The sequence below is a fragment of the Frieseomelitta varia genome, unplaced genomic scaffold, assembly GCF_011392965.1.
Source record: "Frieseomelitta varia isolate USP_RPSP 00005682 unplaced genomic scaffold, Fvar_1.2 scaffold_698, whole genome shotgun sequence".
NCBI lineage: Eukaryota > Metazoa > Arthropoda > Insecta > Hymenoptera > Apidae > Frieseomelitta > Frieseomelitta varia.
In genome coordinates, this window is record NW_025110476.1 from 21,941 (window position 1) to 41,459 (window position 19,519).

Sequence of the window (19,519 nt, forward strand, 5' to 3'; positions counted from 1 at the left end):
TCGATATTATTAGTGCAGTTGATGTAGTGTTTTTGTGTAAGTTCCAGGATTCTGAGGAATGTTTCCAGGTCTGAGTCTTTGATTTGGTTGATGGCGTTGCCTATTGGGATTCCTGAGTTGGTGTGTGTGGTTGGGGGTTCGTGGAGTGTTGTTGGTCTGGAGAGAGCGTTAGCGTATGTTAGTGGGTTGTCAGGGGATGGGGGTGTTCTAATATGCCCAAATAGGGAGTTTTTACTGTTTTGGGGAGGGGAGGGAATGCTAAGATTGGAGTATGAGTTCTTGCGGGTTTTCGAGTTGCTGTTGTGCTTTGTAATTTTTCTTTTTGGCAAGGTAGTTTAGGAGGGCTGGGCACTGAGAATAATTCGCCGTGTGGCTGCCTTGGTAATTTGCACAGATAGATGTTACGTCTGGTGTTTTTGTGCATTCGCTCGTGTTATGGGCTTCGGCGCACTTAACACAGACTGCGTTCTTGTTGCAGTTTGTGGAGGAATGTCCATATGTACCTGGCAGCGATAGCATTGTATGGAGGGTTTATGGGATTCATATTTCTCCCAGTAAACCGTTCGATGAAACTGGCTTTGGCTAAGGTTGTGCCTGAGGAGAAAGTGATTCTGTATATTGGATATTTCGTGTGAGTAAGGATTTCAGCGCAGTTAATAGATTTCACTCCTTGTGTCTTCAAGTTATTTAGTATGACTCTGGGGTCGAGTTTGGTGAGACCCTTGAGCACTACTGTGAGTGTTTTTTCTGAGTTTATCGTGAACGTGTGGAATATCTTGCTTTCGGTATACGTTCACGAAATCTTCTATTTTCTGGAACATGACCTTCAGTTTTTGGGAAACATATTTCACATAGAATTTGTCTCCATAGTTTGTTTTTAAGGCTTCCAAAAGTTTTGTGTAATTTATCTTGTCGTGCAGATAAATGGGGGGGGGGGGATTTGGCGTTACTACAGGTAGGTTTTCAGGAAGTGCAGGCGGGTCTGTGGTTTCGTTGTTTGTTTTGTCGTGCTCCGCGTCATGTAGGAGGCAGTCAGAGAAGATACTGAAGCGATTTTGGGTAGGAATGTTGAGCTTCGTTTCCATACCTGCTGTGGGTATTGTTGTTGGTCTTGAGTCGGAGACAGATGTTGATCTTGATCTTCTACGTTATAAGGTGGAGTACATACTCCGTGGTTTTTCTTTTGGCCCTGGGGCATGCGTCGGTGATAGTCGCCTCCGTCGTGCAGTTCGTGTTTTTGCTCGTGTGTACGGCACAGAAATGTCTTACTAGTGAGGAGTCGAGATACTTTGGGGTTGTTCCGACACCACACTTGGTTAGATAGCTGCCGCACGGAGATCGATGTTGCTCCTACAACGGTTACTGGCAGTAGTTTCTCCCTGCTTAATGAACTGACTGCTAACTGTGAACTCCAACTAGTTCAACTAACTTCAACTGTGTCAACTCAACTCGAAAGTAATGATGAACTGAAGAACTCTAGCTCAACTGAACTGAACTGAACTCAACTCAACTCAATTCGACTAACTGAGTGATGAACTGTTGTGTTTGGCGCGTTGGAGTTGGTCCTTACATATTCCGACTCTCTTTGTATCCTTTCCGGTCAAGAGATCAGAAAGTATATTGTTCTACTGCAGTTTACACGGTCAGGCTCATGAGAGATTTTTTGACAATTATCTCATGGCCCTGACAGTACTGCGTTCTGGGTCCACGTCGTTGAAAACGACATATTTATGATGCTGTCTGGGTCGTGTCCACATACAACACATACAATTCTATAATTTTTTCTCCTCACGAAACGAAGGAAGATCCACTATAATCTTAAAAAAAGGAAAAATGCTTTCTACAATTCCGTAAAACTTGCTACGTAACAAATAAATGTTAAAACTTCTTAGTCTTTTAATTCGAACGTAAAAATTTAATATAAAAACGTTAAAAAAGGATCGTACAGCAAGTACCATTGCAAAGAGAAATTTTCAATTTTCAATGTTCGAAGAGAATAAAACTATCCTTACTTTCTCCAAACTTTCGTGAAAACACTGGACATTTACAGTCATAAATGTAAAGTCTAGAAGCCTAACTATTCTTAAATACAAATTTTTCGTTACAATATATAAATATATACAAAATATTTCGTTAAATGCAAAATATTTCGTTAAAAATATAAGTAAGCGTCGTCTTCGTCTCCGTAGCAACCAGTTTTCCAAAAATTTGGGTTAGGTTTGGGTTAGGACTCTCTCTAGTAACTAGCGTTTTCAATGTTAAATTCGGTTTGTAATTGGATTCGTGAAGAACACCCCGGATATACTGTCCCGTGTAACTGAAGTACTCGTTCTTCATTGTCCTGCTAATTGAAATCCGACCTTGTTGCTGTTGCGCGAACGTTAAAGCGGATATTGCCAAAAATGTAAAATGGAAACCATTTTTCGTCGGTTTCATTCAGAGGACTCCAAAGTTTTGTCTCTGAGTCTTTTTCTTTTGAATCGTCCTCTTTCATAACAGCCCGAAATTCAGAAAGATCAGCAACAAGTCCATCCTAATTTTTTTCATCAGGTTCTTCAATAGGTTCTCCAAAAATTTCTTCAAAAGGATCCTCTGATTTCTTTTCGGTATTTAATCTTTTTAATTTCCTTTCAGCAATTCTTTTCGATCTCCTGACGGGAAGTTCTTGTACCTTTTCAGCTGCCTTAGTCTTCGCTTTCTTTTTCTTCAGCTCTGTGCTGAAGGATATTTTCGTCATCTTTCTGATGAAGGAAGAATAACAAAAAATTAATAGGGCAATCGATTGGTACAAGTTTAAATATACGAATTCTGATACGATTCTTAATCCTTTAGTATCAATTGAAGATCTTGCAGCAAGAACAATCATATATATTACACAAACATAAATATATATGATGCATAAATGACAATATTTGTAGTAAAGCGATTAATATAATTATGTAATACAATGAATCTAATATAATGTTATATATGATTGCAATAAATTTTAATGCAATATAATGAATCCGATAAATACTCATAATTTCGACAGATAAAAATCATAATCATCTTGTCAGTGTTAATGTACATGTTAATCTATCATTACAGGAAAGTTATATAACGTTTTTACAATGATATGATTTAATTTTTCTTGTACCATGTGAATTTTGACATGTCCACTCTGTTCGATACTGGATGAAGATACAGGCATCTTGGTTTCGTATACATCGGGTAATATTTGAATTGTCTCTCGCTGGGATGACGTGCAGTCTTCCTTAATACAGAACAAACCGAATTTCGGATGTTTGTAATTGCACTTATCTCCAAATTTACACACTGGAAATTTTCTGTAACAGAGGAAAAACAAACGAAACAGTTGAAAAGATCAACTGACGTGAATGACTGACATTTATAGTGAACGAGAAAAAATTAAATAAAACATTCATCTGCACATAATCGATGGATGTATATATATTCAGCCACTACCGCTTTAGACTGCGGCTAGTATTTACATTTTTGATTAATTTTATTATTCACGCTTGCCCCGGTCTTCAGTGCTACGAACTTATGGCTACACGCTGTAACGTAGAAAAAGATAAACATTAGTTAGAAATACTGAATGATAAAAGTGAATAATAGTAAGTATGAGAACAATTGAATAAAAAATATTAATCTGCTTAATGCTAAAGCTTGTACATAGGCACAATTTTTATCAAAAGCACAATCCGGTCCATGGATACACTTTGTTTTGGACTTGTCAGTTGTTGTTATCTTCTTGTCCATCAGGCTCTTGTTTAATTCTGGATACGAACAATCACAGTCTAAAAATTACATCTACGTATGAATTAATAAAATTATACTATTTAGCAATCAATTCGTTGAATTTCGTACCCGTTGGCTTTATTGTACTGGATCTGTCGTAAACGATGAGATTTAATTTACTCCTCTTTGCTGACTTCTCAGTTTTCTCAACATCGATATGTTCCTTCCTTTTTTTTCTTTTTTTACACTTGTGTTACACTACCTACAAATCGCACGATATATATGTATGTGCAAGCAACGAAAAGACAGAAATTTAATTGATGTGTTATTTTTTAATTGAATAATTAGGCAGAGGACTAATTAACAATATCGAATATATTTACAAAAGCACGTCTTATTATACCTCTCTTAACTTTTAACTTATGTATTTATATTGAGCCTCCTTAAAAGGAATATTCCAGAGAAATAGGTTAAAGTAATTGTACAGAGATGTCACGTAATATTTAATCAGTATAGTTTGCTCAACTATTGTTTCCTACCATATCGATACATTTTCACAGTTACTATCTATTCTAATACTTCCTCTTAACTGTACAATAATTTTTGATGATTAAAATTAATGCTGTACAAAGTAAATTATTTCTAAATTATATTATTCAGTGGTTTTGTTAATAAGTCTGCAAGTTGATTATTAGTTGGACAATAGTCTAAGCATATTACCATTGTTGTATTTTTCGCTAATAAAATGATATCTCACATCCATATGTTTGCTTCTCTTATGAAATAAGATACGTCTTAAACGTATTTACAAAAATCAATCTCTTAGGAGAAATATGCACGTAGTCGAACTATGCGTTGAAGAGGAACATAAAGAATTAGGGAACCTGGGAGGATCCACTGCATCTTATACCCTCTTCGACATTTGAGTTCTGTCTCTCGTAGAGAAAAGTTCTAGGATAACGATATACCTTCCAGTGAAATAAAGTAAAAGTAAAATCATAAAGTGCAGTAAATAATTTCTTTTACTAATAATTCCCAATAGTTCCATTTTTAATTAAGTTTAAAGCACTCCGATTGTCAATAAGTAGTTTAGTTTTTACCTTTTTATTTGTTAATATCTCTAATATACCTTTTAAATAAATCAATTCTTTGCAACATTCCGCTGCCGCTATATATTCAGCTTCAGTTGTGGACAGAGCTACTATTGGTTACTTGTGTGAACACCAACCAATCGGACCATTTCCATAAAAAATCAAATAACCCGAAGTGCTTTTTCTTGCGGATGTATCACCAGCAAAGTCCGAATCACTATAAGTAATTAGTTCGTCCACTTGATCAGAATTATTCCTGGAATATTGTATGCCAATGTTTTTGGTACCCTGTAAATACATGAGAATACGTATTGCATTATATATCTTTTTGTTCGAAGGATTTTCGATAAATCTAATAATGTAATTAACTGCAAACGCAATATCTGGGCGTATTTTTGTCGATAAATGTTGCAGAGTTCCTACCAACTTCCTGTAAGAGAAGCGAGTTTCGAATATTGTATTGTCTAAATCCGTATCTAAATTCTGTGGGTAGAATGGGACAATAATATCTTTATCTTTCAACGAAAAACACAAAACATATTTACACAAAAGATAATAATGCAATAAACACAAAATATTATATTGAAAAGATAAATCAGTTCTCTCTTTTTACACTCTCTTCTTACTCTCTCACTCTCTGTCGCTTCATCTATCGGTATTCTAATTCTCTAACTCTTCTCTAACTACTAACTATTCTAGGACATTCTTCGATACATCATTTACACTAGACGAGACTCTTCCATATCACATTTACACCGTAGACTTCATTACTATAGACAAAAGATTCTCACTCATCTAACGACACTCACACTCATACATATAAAACCAACAGTTTTCACAAATTTACTAATTGTTTATATATATTGAAATAAGTTATTTCAAAAATTCAATTTTTTATCTAAAATTTTAATCGATAGTTCAAATAATTATGAAATAATATGATATTTATTTTGTTGAATGGATGAATTGATTTTTTTGAGTTCACTGTATCACATACGTAGATGAACGCATAATAAACAATGAACAGTGTTTCTTTAACATTTACAAAAGTAAAGTAATTTGTATTATATACTTTTGTTTTTGATTACACATTAACAAGTAAGTAAACATAAGTAAAGGAACAGATGAAATAAATAGAAAAAGAACTATTGGATATAATTTATCTTTTATAGATCTTTCTGTTTTCAAAATAATCTTCGAAATTTCTTTTATATTTCCAAAAGCCAAATGAAAATGAACGAATTAGATATACCATTCAAGTATTCATATTCGTAAATATATTACACGACTACCTGCTTATGTAATTCAATAATATGTAATATATATTGAGTAATAGATAAATAAATAATTTTGCGGTTAAAATATATATAAAAAAAGTAAAAAAAAAGGAGAATAGCTTTAGAAATACTGTTTTCATTATATATAGTGAGTTATGTATGCATCTGGTGACTACAGCTACAGTTTCCATTACATACTACTATGACTATTTTTTAAGATGTTTTTCTGTACGCAAAAAATAAATGTATGAAGGTACTACGTCATATGTATTGTTTTGATTAGCATCCCTACTGAGAAAACATTAATATTCTCATTGGATGATGTTGAGTTTTTACTTTTAATTGATATTTTTGAAGTCAGTTTAAGACGACACTGGTTGTTAACTTGTACGAATATATATATTACATATAAAAATACGCAGTACAGTACAGAAAAGAAATAAATCAAATAACGGCTTAATATAACTTAGAACTATAGAAAGAACATCACACGTAATAACTTAATTTTACTTTTTACTTTTACTTTAAACGGTTTTACTTTTACGTTAAATGGTTTTACGGACAACGAGCTATGCGCTTCAATACTAATTCTCTTACTGGTTCTATACCGACAGATCTACTGCTTTACTGCTCTACTGCTGTACTGCTATATAAGTATACGATTATACTGGAGCGGCAAGGAGAGGAGAGCTGTGAGGTTAACAGAATGGTGCGATGCATGTTTATAGTGACGCGGAGAAAAGCGAGGAGCGAAATGCTACAACGGGCCATTCTTCTCATTATGTCTCAAATGTGAATATAATCGTGAATTAGCTATGTGTTATTATATGCTTAGGAAGTTCTGTCCTAATTTTTAGTAGTACGTTTGTATGTTAAGTGAATTTGAGTGACTTGAATTATACGCTGTGTTGAGCGAGTTTTGTATGAATTCTTGTATAGTTGGAATGTTAGCTACAAAATGTCTTAATGGGAGTGTCGTATGGTTTGTTTAATATGATGCGTAGAAACTTGTTCTGCATCCTTAGGATTTTGTTTGTGTCCGTTTTGACTTGACGGCAGCTGCTCAGATTTGATGTCCATAGGTAATGAATGGCCTAACTCATATTTTGTATAGATTGATTTTTATGTTCATTTTCAGTCTGCTGTTTTTAGATATGAGGAGAAAAAGTCTGTGTAAAACTGGATATGTTAGATTTGTTTATAGCAACTGCCCATGTGATTTTTGTATCGAGGATGACTCCCAGATATTTTTCGGTGAGGGACCAGGGAATGTTTTGGTCTGCAATTTTAATGGTATTTAGTGTCGGGTTTTTCTTTGTGGTGAATGAAATGACTTGAGTTTTTGCAGGGTTTATTCTCAGTTTCCAATCTATGAAATATTTATAGTAGATCTAGGTAGTTTTGTATGTACTTTGTGGCTTGTGTGGAACTTCATGATGAAGCGTAGATTGCGGTGTCGCCAAATATGGCTGTATGTGTGTATGTTTGTTCTTTTGGGAAGATTATTGATGTAGAGAATGAGGAGTCCTAGAATGGATTCTTGTGGAATCCCAGTTATAGCTTCTTTTGCAGTTGGATTTTGTTTCATTTATGAAGACATAGAATTTCCTGTTATGTAAGTAGTTATTTATGACGTTTATTAGTGATGTGGGAAAATTGGTTTTTGGTATAGGGCTTGTATTAAACAGAGTCAAAAGTTTTATTTTGTAGCGACCTATAGTCCCTCGAGTATGAGTTTCGAACACCGACTTGTACAAGCTGCAAGTGGCTGTGCGCCTAGCGTCGAAGTCTAACGATATTTGATGTTTAAGCAAACAGAGTGCGCAACACCGCTAGGATAGGTGACCACCGCACCAGCCTAGTTATAACAACAAGCGTCTAGGATAAAGGGGTCGCTGCCATCAGCCCCACTGATGAGTCTAAGCAGCGGCTCTGAGATGAAACGCCACAACCTTTCCTCACCCTTACCGAAATCACTTCCTACATTAACCTTTAAACTCATACCTTCATCCTTGCACGCGCAATCACCATACACACATCGATTCTTTCAACTTAAATCAAGTAGGAATAAGTTAGGTTGTTCGGATTTGTTTTTTTTTTCATGATAATGTGTTCGGTGACGCGCTGTAACTGTGTATAGATGAATGATTTTGTCGGAAGCCAAATTGACGTGGAACTATTATGTCTGTTTTGTTAATGTGTTCTAGAAGATGATGCTTTCAAGATTTTACCTAGGCTGATCGGTCTGTAATTTGTTACATTAGTTGTGGGTTTCCCTGGTTTTGGAATTGAGATAACTTTGGCTATTTTCCAAGCTGTTGGAGAATAGGCAAATTTGAGGCAAGTTTTGTAGATGTAACATAGCTGAACTTGGTTTAATTGGAAGGTTTTCGAGTTTGCTGGCTATTAGTTTGTCAGGTTCTGGCGCTTTATTGTTTGGGAGATGTTTGATTATGTCTTTTAATATTTTGGGAGGGCGGAATGAATGTATAACTGGAGATGAAAAGATTGATTGGGTATGAGTTAGTCTATGTTCGATGTCTTGTTCTATTGGAGAATGCTGGTTATATGCTGTCAAGTGTATATTTTCGAAGCTTCGCGAATCCTTCTCTCGTACGTATAGAGACAGGAGAGGTGTATAGTATCCTGCAAGACAGGTATTATTGATTTGGAGCCAACGGTGATTTTGTAGATGCGCCATAGCGAGTGATCCGTATTTCTTCTTTTTTGCTGGATAATTTTTGCTGCCATGTGTTATTTTTTATACGTATATTTTTTGGATCTTGTTTATGAGGATGTTTCTGTAGTTTGAAGATCGGATTTCTCTTGGAACATTTTTCGCATTTTATTTATTTTTTATTGTGTCGAGAAGGAGTGGATCTGTGATTGGGTTTATGTTGTGAGTGCTTGTGTCTAGACTGCTTGTATTGCGTTTCTGTATGCTTTTTGTATGTGTTGCGTGAGGGTTTCAATTTCTAAGTCTATTTGAATTTCGTTTGTTAAGTATAGATTAATGTTGATTTTATTGCGTATGTCTTCCAGTCTGTGTGTTCTGTCGTTTTTGTTCTTCTTGCTGTTCTGTGCAGTTGTAGTAAAAGTCCTACGAGTAGATGGTTGGAGTGTAGGTCATTGGTTTGGCAGGAAGAATAAGGTATGTTCGAGAGAAGATGTCTATGTTGGTTGGTGAGCAGTTTGGTAGGTTGTGTGTATACGTCGGGCTATGTATAATCTGGTAATTCCTAAGGTCCGAGTGATTTTTGATCCATTTGCGTTTCTATTAAGATTATTCGATGCCCCCCCCCCCCCCCCCCGGATGATGAAATGTTCTATTCCGTGAGGATGGATGATGTGGTCTAGATCTGTTTGGCTTATTTTTGTTCCGGGTGGGGTGTGTACGCGGCGCCGACCGTGCGTGTAGGAGTGATTTTGACTTTGATTGTTATGATGTCTATATTTGAAGAGGTTGGTTGTGGAATATCTTCAACTGGGATATCTTTGTAAACGGCTGTAAATATCCTCCTTTTAGTTTATTGGTGGTAGAGAGGGATCCGTCTTTTCTGTAGATGTTAAAGTTTTTGAGTCTGAGTGTGTCTGTGGGTGCCAGCCAGGTTTCGAAAACCTATTGCAATATCCGTGTGGTTATTTAGAAAATTTTGAAATTCGATACTTTTGTTTTTCACGCTAGTTGCGTTTCATAAGATAAGTTTTAAGGTTTTTTATGACTCTAACTCTTTGACTATTTGAATTGTAGCTTTTCCTCTATCGAGGTTATTTCTACATTTAGTGTAGTGTTTTTGGATCATTGTAATAATTCTTAGGAGTAAATCTAGTGTTCAAGGGAGACAACAACGCCATAAACGTTAGATAATTAACGAGTCTATCTATTAGTCAATTGATATCCAGCTTGCATAGAAGACACTTTATATACAGAAGAATTACGTTGTGAAACAGTTTGCATATATTAATTTTAGCTACTCCTTGTTCCTAACAAGTTAAGGGCCCAAGAGCTGGAATAATGGCGGAAACACCACGTGTGACCATTGCAAAACTGAACGATAATTACCAATCCTGGAAGTACTTCTGATGGAGCTACTTCTGATAAAAGAAGAATCGTGGGATGTAACAGTAATCGACGAGCCGGCGATTCCAGATACATTGTGGTCAATAATGGATGATAAAGCGAAAACAACCATTGGTTTATTTGTAGAGGAAGCGAAAACAACCATTGGTTTATTTGTAGAGGAAGACTTGTACATATTAGAAGCCAGGTATGCCAAACCGGCATGTAAGGCGTTGCAAGACTATTATAAGAAAGCATCATTATCAAGGTCTCATTATTAAAGAAATTATGTAATTCAAAACTTCAAGAAGGCGAAAATATAGAAAAGCATATCAATTCCTTAATAAAAATAAATAATCAGCTATCAGCGATAGGCAAAGTTATTAAAGAAAATCTGTTTATAGCGATTATTTTAAGCAGCCTGCCAGAATCATATTTTTTTTCTTTTTTTTTTTTCATTAGGCCATCAACCTTTTATGCAGCTCGAGCGTCAACTCATTGCTGCCTATTGCTTCTTCTTGAAGATTTTATCTTCCTTCTTTCTCTGACCATACATGGATATTCAATTTGATTTTCCTCTCTAAGAGGTCTATGCTATTTTGTTTTCGCTTTTCTTTATTTTTATGGGTCTCTTAGCCACCCGAACTTTGTTCGGGTGTTGCCCGTCCCTCTTACGTGGAGGCGAACCCTCTACTTTCGTTTTCTCCATTTTTTACTCTCAGACAAAATATTTTTCTTGCACGTTCATTAAATCTTGCAAGCATGATTCGTTTGCTATTAGTTCTTTCCTGGAGTTTTTGTAGGACTCCTATGAATCTACTTGTTTCGTACGCCGCACAGTCAAAGATGATGTGTTCTGGTGTCTCCTCCGATTCCTCGCACATTGGGCATGTACTTAGATCGGCAAGCCGTCTTCTGCACAGAGTGTTTATTGGTCCGTGGCCGGTAATTAAATAGGTTGAGTATCGGTTTGGTCTGAACCATGTTCTATTGTTATGGGTAAATGTGACTTCTTGTATATACTTGTATGTTTCTCTTCCGTGAGTTTCTGATTCCCATTGAGCTTGCCACGTACTTGTAATAAATGCTGTTACTCTCTCAATTTCTCCTTTGAGTATCAATTTGAGCTGTTCATTCTCTTTTTCCCTGTACTCGTAGGAGTCCCAGGTTGTGGTCATGTTTCTCTTTGCTCTTTTCAAGAGCGCTTCTTCCACAATCTCCAGATTCATCGGCTTAGCGCCGACGATTACTTGCATTGCCGCCGTGGATGTGGTTCGGCAGGCTCTTGATACAAGCAGCAGCAGAATTCTCTGGAGCGCCAGAACATTTCTTTTCAGCAAGATTTTGTGTGCTACGTCGTATCACAATACACAGCCATATCTTATATCCATATAAGATTTTGAGCATGTTCGCATTTATACCCCATTTTTCAGTTACTATTCTTTTTTATTGACATGACAAATCGCATCACTTTAGATCTTAGATATTTCGTGTGTGCGACAAACGACTTCGATCAATCATGATTCCCAGGTATCTGCATTGCTCAACGTATTTTACGTTTTGTTTATCTTGATAATGGGAAGTCTATTTGCATTCATTCTTCCCTTGATCATCATGGCGACAGTCTTGGGAGCTGATATTTTTAGTTTATACCTATTGCACCATTTCTTCAGAATTTCTATTGCTTTGCGGGCAGAGGTCTCTAGGGTCATCCTTGAGTCTCCCCCTGCCACACGCAAGATTGTCCGCGTACGCTACGGTCTCAACACACTCTTCAGACAGTTTCGTCTGCATTTCGTTCAGCAGTGTGTCCATGCACCACACCCATGCAGCTGGGCCCAGTATGGAACCTTGGGGGTATCCCTTTTGCATTTTTCTTTCGTATCTTTCGGACATGCCCTCTATTGTAACCTTTCGGTGTTCAAAATAGCTCTTGACGTTGATGATGTGAGAGCTGCATTTGGCTTCTGTTATTCTTGCCAGCACAGCGGGCCACCAGAGGTTGTCAAAGGCCCCTGTATGTCGACAAAAAGCACTATAGCGTACTTCTTGTCGTTGTACTTTACAGCTCTCCTAAGCTCTATGAACGCATCATCAACGCCTTTCCCATTCCTGAATCCAAACTGTTCGGGCTCTCAAGGCCTTGTTCCTTATATGTATGTTGTAGTCTTTAGACAATTATTTTTTCATATATCTTACCGACCACGGGCAGTAGTACTTTCGCCGGTACGAATTTATGAGTCCTGTCTCTCTTCTCATCTTTTGGTACTACCCTCGACTCTTTCCATAGTTTTGGGAAGCTTTCCTGTCTGAAACAGTTATTGAATAAGTTCTGCATGGCTATTGGTCTGATCTTCCACAGTTCCTTTGCAATTTTTATTTTGAAGGTCTGGGAGCTTTGTTGTCCTTAAACGTGTTTATAGTTGTGTTTATTTCCTCGAATGAGATTATGTTTTCTAGGTTTGCATTTTTGTAATTTAGAGTTTTTTGCCTCATTGCCAGACCTTCCCTGCTCTGTCTCAGCGTACACATTTGTCAAGTATAGTACTGATGATAGCGTCAATGCTCGTCGTTCTTTGCCCATTGGGTAGCTTCAGGGCCGTCCAAAAGGATCGTTTCTGATATTTCTTCCTTACTATTTTGTATGCTACACCCCATGGATCTTTGTTCACTTCTACGTGCACAAAATTCTGCCACGTCTCTCTTTTGCACCTCTTGATCTTAGAAACATAGCTGTTCCTCAGTTCTATGTGTCTGCGTAGCTCAGGTCGACGAGTTGGAGTCGTTTCGCTCGCAGGAGTTGCTTCTTTGCCAGTGTCACTTTCTTTCTTAGGTCTGCTGTTCGTTTCACCACGGTACCATCTTATTTGCTAACTTTCTTTTTGGGATTGCCTTTTGGCACCATTTCTCTAACGTGTTGTTAAACACTTTGACCGCCTTATCAGCGGGGAGAGTAATCAACAACCCGATCGCTTCCTGATCGAAATTTTGAATCGCTTGTTCTCTGAACTTTTGTCAATTTGCCCTTTTCGTGTTGTACCCAAAATCTAGTACATTCAATTAATTTCTATTTGTTTCAACTTCCCCTTGTAGTTCTACGATTATTAGATTATGGTTGCTAGTTGTGCAAGAACAGTCAACTTCCCATTTTATTGCGTGTTTGGTCAAATTTGGAGTGGCAAGTGTTATGTCAATGTTTGACTGTCCGCTTGCACTCATGAAGGTGAGCGGATTGTTTGATTGGTTTAATACAGTCAGGTTGTTTACTATTATAAAATCTTCCATAAGGGTACCTTTTTCATCTGTTGTGTTAGAGTGTCACTACACTGACTTGGCATTAGTATCCATTAAGATGAGTACTTTCTCTGTGGGAAAGCAGCCGATCAGGCTCTCTATTTGCCTTAGAAATCGCTCCAACGGCACTGAGTATTGACAGTACCCATTTATAACTATAAACTCGAGGTTTCCAGCCATGACGCTGAAGCACGTGCTCGTTCTCGTCTCTGACGTTCAGCAGAATTTCTGCCCTCTCTCTGTTCACTGCAGCAGCTACTCACGGATGCTCACAATTTTGTGGCTCTATTTTGGTTAAGTTCGGGGAGTTGTATCCCCTCACTTTCCTTTTGTAGCAAAAGGGCTCCTGCAGGCAAATCATGTCGAGCTCCTTTTTTTTCCATCATTTTTTCTAGATTTGCGGCAGTTGCTGCGGATCTTTGCGCATTAATCTGTTCTATTTGTATTACCATTTAATGCTGTTGTAAAGATGTCTCTTGAACTCTGGGCAGTTTTTATTGTGCACCACGTGACTCGTCTCTTTTCTCCTCGTCCTAATGCAGTTTATGCAGTCTGGGTTCTGTTTAGTACAGTCCTTCCTTAGATGTTCACTACTGCCGCATAGACTGCACAACAGTTTCTGCGAATTGCAGAATTTTGCTATGTTTCCATATCCATGGCACTTGTAGCACTTGGTTGCATTAATATAGTCTTTGATCCCGTAGGATCTTCACATTAGGAATGCTCTTCCCTTACTTGTGAGCATTTTGTGGTGTTTTGCGGTTAACTGGATTACCCGTCTTTCGTCCTTATCTTTGAAGCTATGGGCGAATTTTATTGTCCTCTTTGCTTCATCCAGCTCAGAGTCATGGCTGAGATCGTGGTTCTTCTTTATTTTCTCTTTCAGATCCTCCTCTTTGTATTCCCTCTCTGCATCATAGATTATGATAGATAGGTCTATCATCTTCGGTCGCTCCACCACGAATTCGATCTTATGAAGCTTACAAGACCTGATGGCTTAGATGTCCTTTTGGTTCATCACCTTCACCACCAGGCCTTGTTTTCGCACCTGTCTTATACTGCGTACCTTTAGGGTCTTTCGAACTTTGTCTAGTTCTCTGAGTACGTCGGCTTTTATCTTCTCGTTATTACGTTTGTTCTCCTTTTCTGGTTTAATGAGAACCACTTCGCATTTCTCCTTTGGAGGAGCTTTCTTATTGGGTTCCATATTGCCAACCCCAGGGGCGCGGGGTACATGCGTTCGCATGATCGCGGCCTGTGCATATGTGGGAGCCTCAGGCTGCAGCTTGCCCACATTCTTGACTTTCTCTTTCAGAATTTTATTTTCCACCAAGGCACTCCGGAGACGGGCTTCCATAGATGTCCACCGCTCCAGAATAAACTTGATGGCCGGTCTATTTATCTTACTAGATTCCTCAAATAGGAATCTTTCCAATTCTCTCCGTTCTTCAGCGACGGCTTCCAAGCAGCCGCCACCAGGAACGTCGTCTCCTTCTGCATTCGCTTCATCTAAACGTTTCGATTTATCCTCTTTAGCAGTTTTTTGCTTCGGTGCTTCGTCCGCAGTAGACGAGCAGACCGAGCTAGTCTCCGTCCCTTTATTGGGGTTAGAACTAATGGGGTCGCTTTGGTTTCATTTGCCATTTGTCTCTCATCTTCATCACTATTGTCTCATTGACAATTGTCTTTTGTCTTGTTTTGTTTTGTCTTTTGTTTGTTTTCGATTTAGACTCCATAATTGGTCCCACGGTTATGGCGGGAAAGAAGGTCGACCTGGGCAGAGCCCCCATTACCCGGGCAAGGCTAAATACAACCAGAGATCGCCAGGTATCTGGAGGGTGGCCACTAGGGGCTGATGCACCCACCAGTCCACTTCCCAGTACCATTGACTGATAAGTGGCTACTTGCCGCTGTCCCCAGCTTTCGATTAAGGACTTTTTATCACCCTCGCGGACCAGCCGATTAAGGCAAGACCGCTTCTGCGAGACGTGACCACAGGCCTACGGTGTGATGAAAGCTCGGGCACCTCGGGACCGCTACTGTATGAGAAACATCCTGCCTGCAGCCCCTGAGGGGACTAGAATCATATAATAATCTTATTAGCGGACTCGAAAGTAGATCGGAAGAAGATATAATACTAAGTCTAATAAAAGGAAAACTCATAAACGAAGATCGGAAAACACCGAGGCAAGCGAAAAAGCGTTAAAGATTCATCATAGCGAGAAACAAAAAACGGCCGAATCGAATGCTTCTTTTGTAAAAGGAAGAGATATTTAAAAAACGACTGTCGGAATTATAGAGCCTGGAAGTGTAAAACCGAAAAGGCGAACATAGTAACGGATAGTAACGATTTCTGTTTCAGCATAAATTCATATACATGTGAAAAGGACACTTGGTGTAGACTCGGAAAGTACAGTACACATGATAATCAACAGAAGAGTTTTTTGACGAACTATATACAGAGATGAAAGACGCAGTATACACAGCCAACGGTAAGGCATTGAAAGTTGAAGGAACCAGCAAAGGTAGAATCAAATGTCCAGTAGATGATGGTAAACAAAGAATTATTCAAATTCAATTATATATTCTGGAATTATACGAGAACTTCTTATCAGTAAAAAAGATTCAAAATAACGGTTTCGAAATCAATTTTAAAAATAATCAATGTACAATAAATAACGGTAAGAAAATAATCGCAATAGCGGATTGTGTCGGAAATTTATATAAATTACGCACGAACCATAGAAGTTTCATAGCTGTAAATAAACATGGCATACATGCATGTCACAAAGTATTAGGATACAGCGATACAGAAGCGATAAGGAAATTTACGAAAGAAATGGGAAAAAATATAAAAATAAGCAACTGTGGAATAAAGCAGATGTGTGAAATATGCGTAAAAGCAAAGGCAACAAGAAAACCGTTCTCAAAACATTCGAATAATAAAACTAAGGAGATTCTAGAGTTGGTACTGACGGACGTATGCGGACCGATGCAGACCTCGACTGTGGGCGGCAAACGGTATGTGCTCACTTTAATAGACGACTATAGCGGACACACACACACACACACACACACACACACACACACACACACACACACACACACATATTTACTCACATACAAATACGAAGTGCATGATAAAATAAGATTGTACGTATCATTAATGAAAAACAAATGCGAAAGAAACCCAAAACAGTCAGGTCTGACAGCGGAAAAAAATACGTCAATTATAAATTGAAAAGTTATTTTAAAGAGAAAGGAATTAAATCAGAATTGACAGCCTCATATTCGCCCGAACAAAGTGGAAAAGCGGAACACAAAAATAGATACCTAATTGGGATGGCCAGTTGTTTATTAATCGACGCGGATTGCCTAACAAATATTGGGGTGAAGCTGTTGCAACAGCAAACTATCTTGAAAACAGACTACCATCTCGAACAAAAAAAAGACTTCATTTGAATATTGAACTGGAAAGAAACTAGACTTCAAGGGTATGAAATTATTCGGCAGCCAAGTATATGCATTAACTCCAAACGAACTCAGGCGTAAACTGGATCCAAAGGCAACGAAATTCTGTCTTATTGGTTACTGCGAGGAAATCAAGGCATATCGATTACTCGGTAAAATAATAATCAGTAGAAACGTAACGTTCGTAGATAATATAATAAAATAGGAGGAACGAGTAGTGACGCAGCAAGAAAGGAACACAAATTCGGAAACTGAAATAGAATTTATGATACCAAAGAACAAACAAGAAGACCAACAAGAAAACGAACAAGAAAACGAACAAGAAGAGGGACATGAAAATATTCACGAAAGCCAGAGTGAGAATATTAGAAAATTTGAGAGATCTAATAAAGGAATATCACCATTGCGATTAGAACTATATGCAGGTGCAACCAGCAATCAAAGTGAACCCATTACAGTCGAAGAGGCAATATCGAGTGCAAATAAACACGATTGGCAGCAGGCATTCGACGACGAATATATGTCTTCAATTAACGATATTTGGAATATAGAGGAACTCACAAAAGAAAGAAAGATAATTGGATGCAAATGGGTGTTCAAAATCAAAAGAAACGAAAAAGGTAATATCGTAAGATTAAAGCCAGATTGGTAGCCTTAAGCTATAACTAAAAATCAGGTATAGATTTTAATTATTTGCACTGAGATATTTGCACCTGTAGTAAAACAAACTACTTTTAAGAATGCTTTAAGAATGCTTTTAACAATAGCAAACAGGGATAAATTGACTGTTTAACGCTATATAAGAAACGCATTCTTAAATGACAGACTGAAAGAGAAGGTCTACATGCAGCAGCCACCCATACGAAGTGAAGAGTAGTGAACAGCTTGTACTTAAATTAAACAAAACATATATGGCTTGAAACAATCCGCAAGCAATTGGAATAAGAGAATTTCCAATGAGCTAAAAGAATTAGGCTTTAAGCAAGGTAAGACAGACCAATGTTTATTCATAAAACAAACAAATGACGTAAAAACTTATATAATTATATATGTGGACGATAGATTAATCGCATCAAAAAATACAAATGAAATCACGCACAGGTTGTAAAGAAACTATCAATATTATTTAACAACACAGAGCTTGGAAGTATAAGAAATTACTCAAGCATACAAGTAATAAAAAACAAAAATAATAATTTCTTCAGATATCAGAAAAAACATATACATCAGATTTTAATCATGCATGGATTAACACAGAAAAAAGCGTCGAATATACCATTGGACTACAAAAACACGCAAGACAATAAAATTTTGATGGAAAACAAACAATTTTAAAGCCTAATTGGAAGTCTAATGTACGTGACCATATCGACACGTCCAGATATAATAGCAAATGTAACTATATTAAGCAAAAGATTAATAACTCCTACGGTACTCGACTGGAAGGAAGCAAAACGGATAGCACGTTTTAGTACTCGAAGAGCACAATAGATAAATTAAAATTAGGAAACAACAAAACGGATGAAAATTTAATTAGATATGCGGACGCCGGATTGGGGACAGGAAATATAGAGGAAATATAGAGGTCAGATAGAAAATCTAATAGTGGATACTTATTCAAATTCCGCGGTAACAGTATCAGCTGAGCATGTAGGAAACAAACCTGTGTTGCCTTTCCTCAACCGAGGCGGATTATACAGGGTGTTTCGTAACTTAATGTTAATTAAAAATAATGGAAAAAAGTCATATAAATATATGTCCTATCTGTCTTCGTTTATGAGATATAATGAATTTTATAAACAGAGCAAACTCTCTTTCCATAGACCGGCCTTTCTTTCCATAGACCGCAATAGTTCGTAAGCCAGAATTCGCGAGTACAAGGTCTTACTGAAACTGATTTTCAACCTAGGGTAGTTTTTTGTACTCGGTTCCTGCAAATGTGTGAACGTGAAGAGATTTTTGTATCTACCATATTTTTCATTGATGAAGTTAATTTTACCAGGATATTTTCAATTTTCGTAATAATCATAATTGGGTTGAAAAAAACCCACATGTTATTGTGCATTCAAAACATCAACACCAGTTTAGTTTAAACGTATGGTCAGGAGTAATTGATAAATTTTTAATTAGACCTTTTTTTTCTTGATGGGAAACTAACAGGCACAAAGAACGTTTGATTTTTTGAGCACACGTTTAAACGAAATATTAGAGGAAGTTTTAAGTTAGATTTAAATATTATAAGTTTGCATTATGTTCGTGTCAGTTTGGTATGACTAGCTCTTAGGCGTGTGATAATTATTCCTTCTTTCCTATTGCTGTTTGATGTTTGTTGGTGAAAGTCTCGGATATTTTTGTGTAATGGAATGCTTGTAATTGTGATCCATGTATTGTTCCATTCACTTTTTTATCACTTCTTTGCAGTGGATTATTTGGTCTTCACAGGGGATTGAAAGGTGATTGCGATTGTTAGTAAGTGAGGAAACTGTGGCTTCTTTCGCTATTGCGTCGACTTTTTCATTTTTTTCTATTCCTTGATGAGTTAGAATCCAAATGACTGTAGCTTTTGTGTTAGATTGGTTGTGGTT

General features: G+C 37.3%; 1 long non-coding RNA gene across 1 annotated transcript; it reads left to right on the forward strand.

Annotated features, from left to right (window-relative positions):
• Positions 1–2,667: 2,667 nt before the first annotated feature.
• Positions 2,668–18,883, forward strand: LOC122535325. Its single transcript, XR_006308138.1, has 3 exons — positions 2,668–2,687; positions 5,036–5,039; positions 18,816–18,883. It is a non-coding gene; the product is annotated as an uncharacterized LOC122535325 (long non-coding RNA).
• The last annotated feature ends 636 nt before the right edge of the window (positions 18,884–19,519 follow it).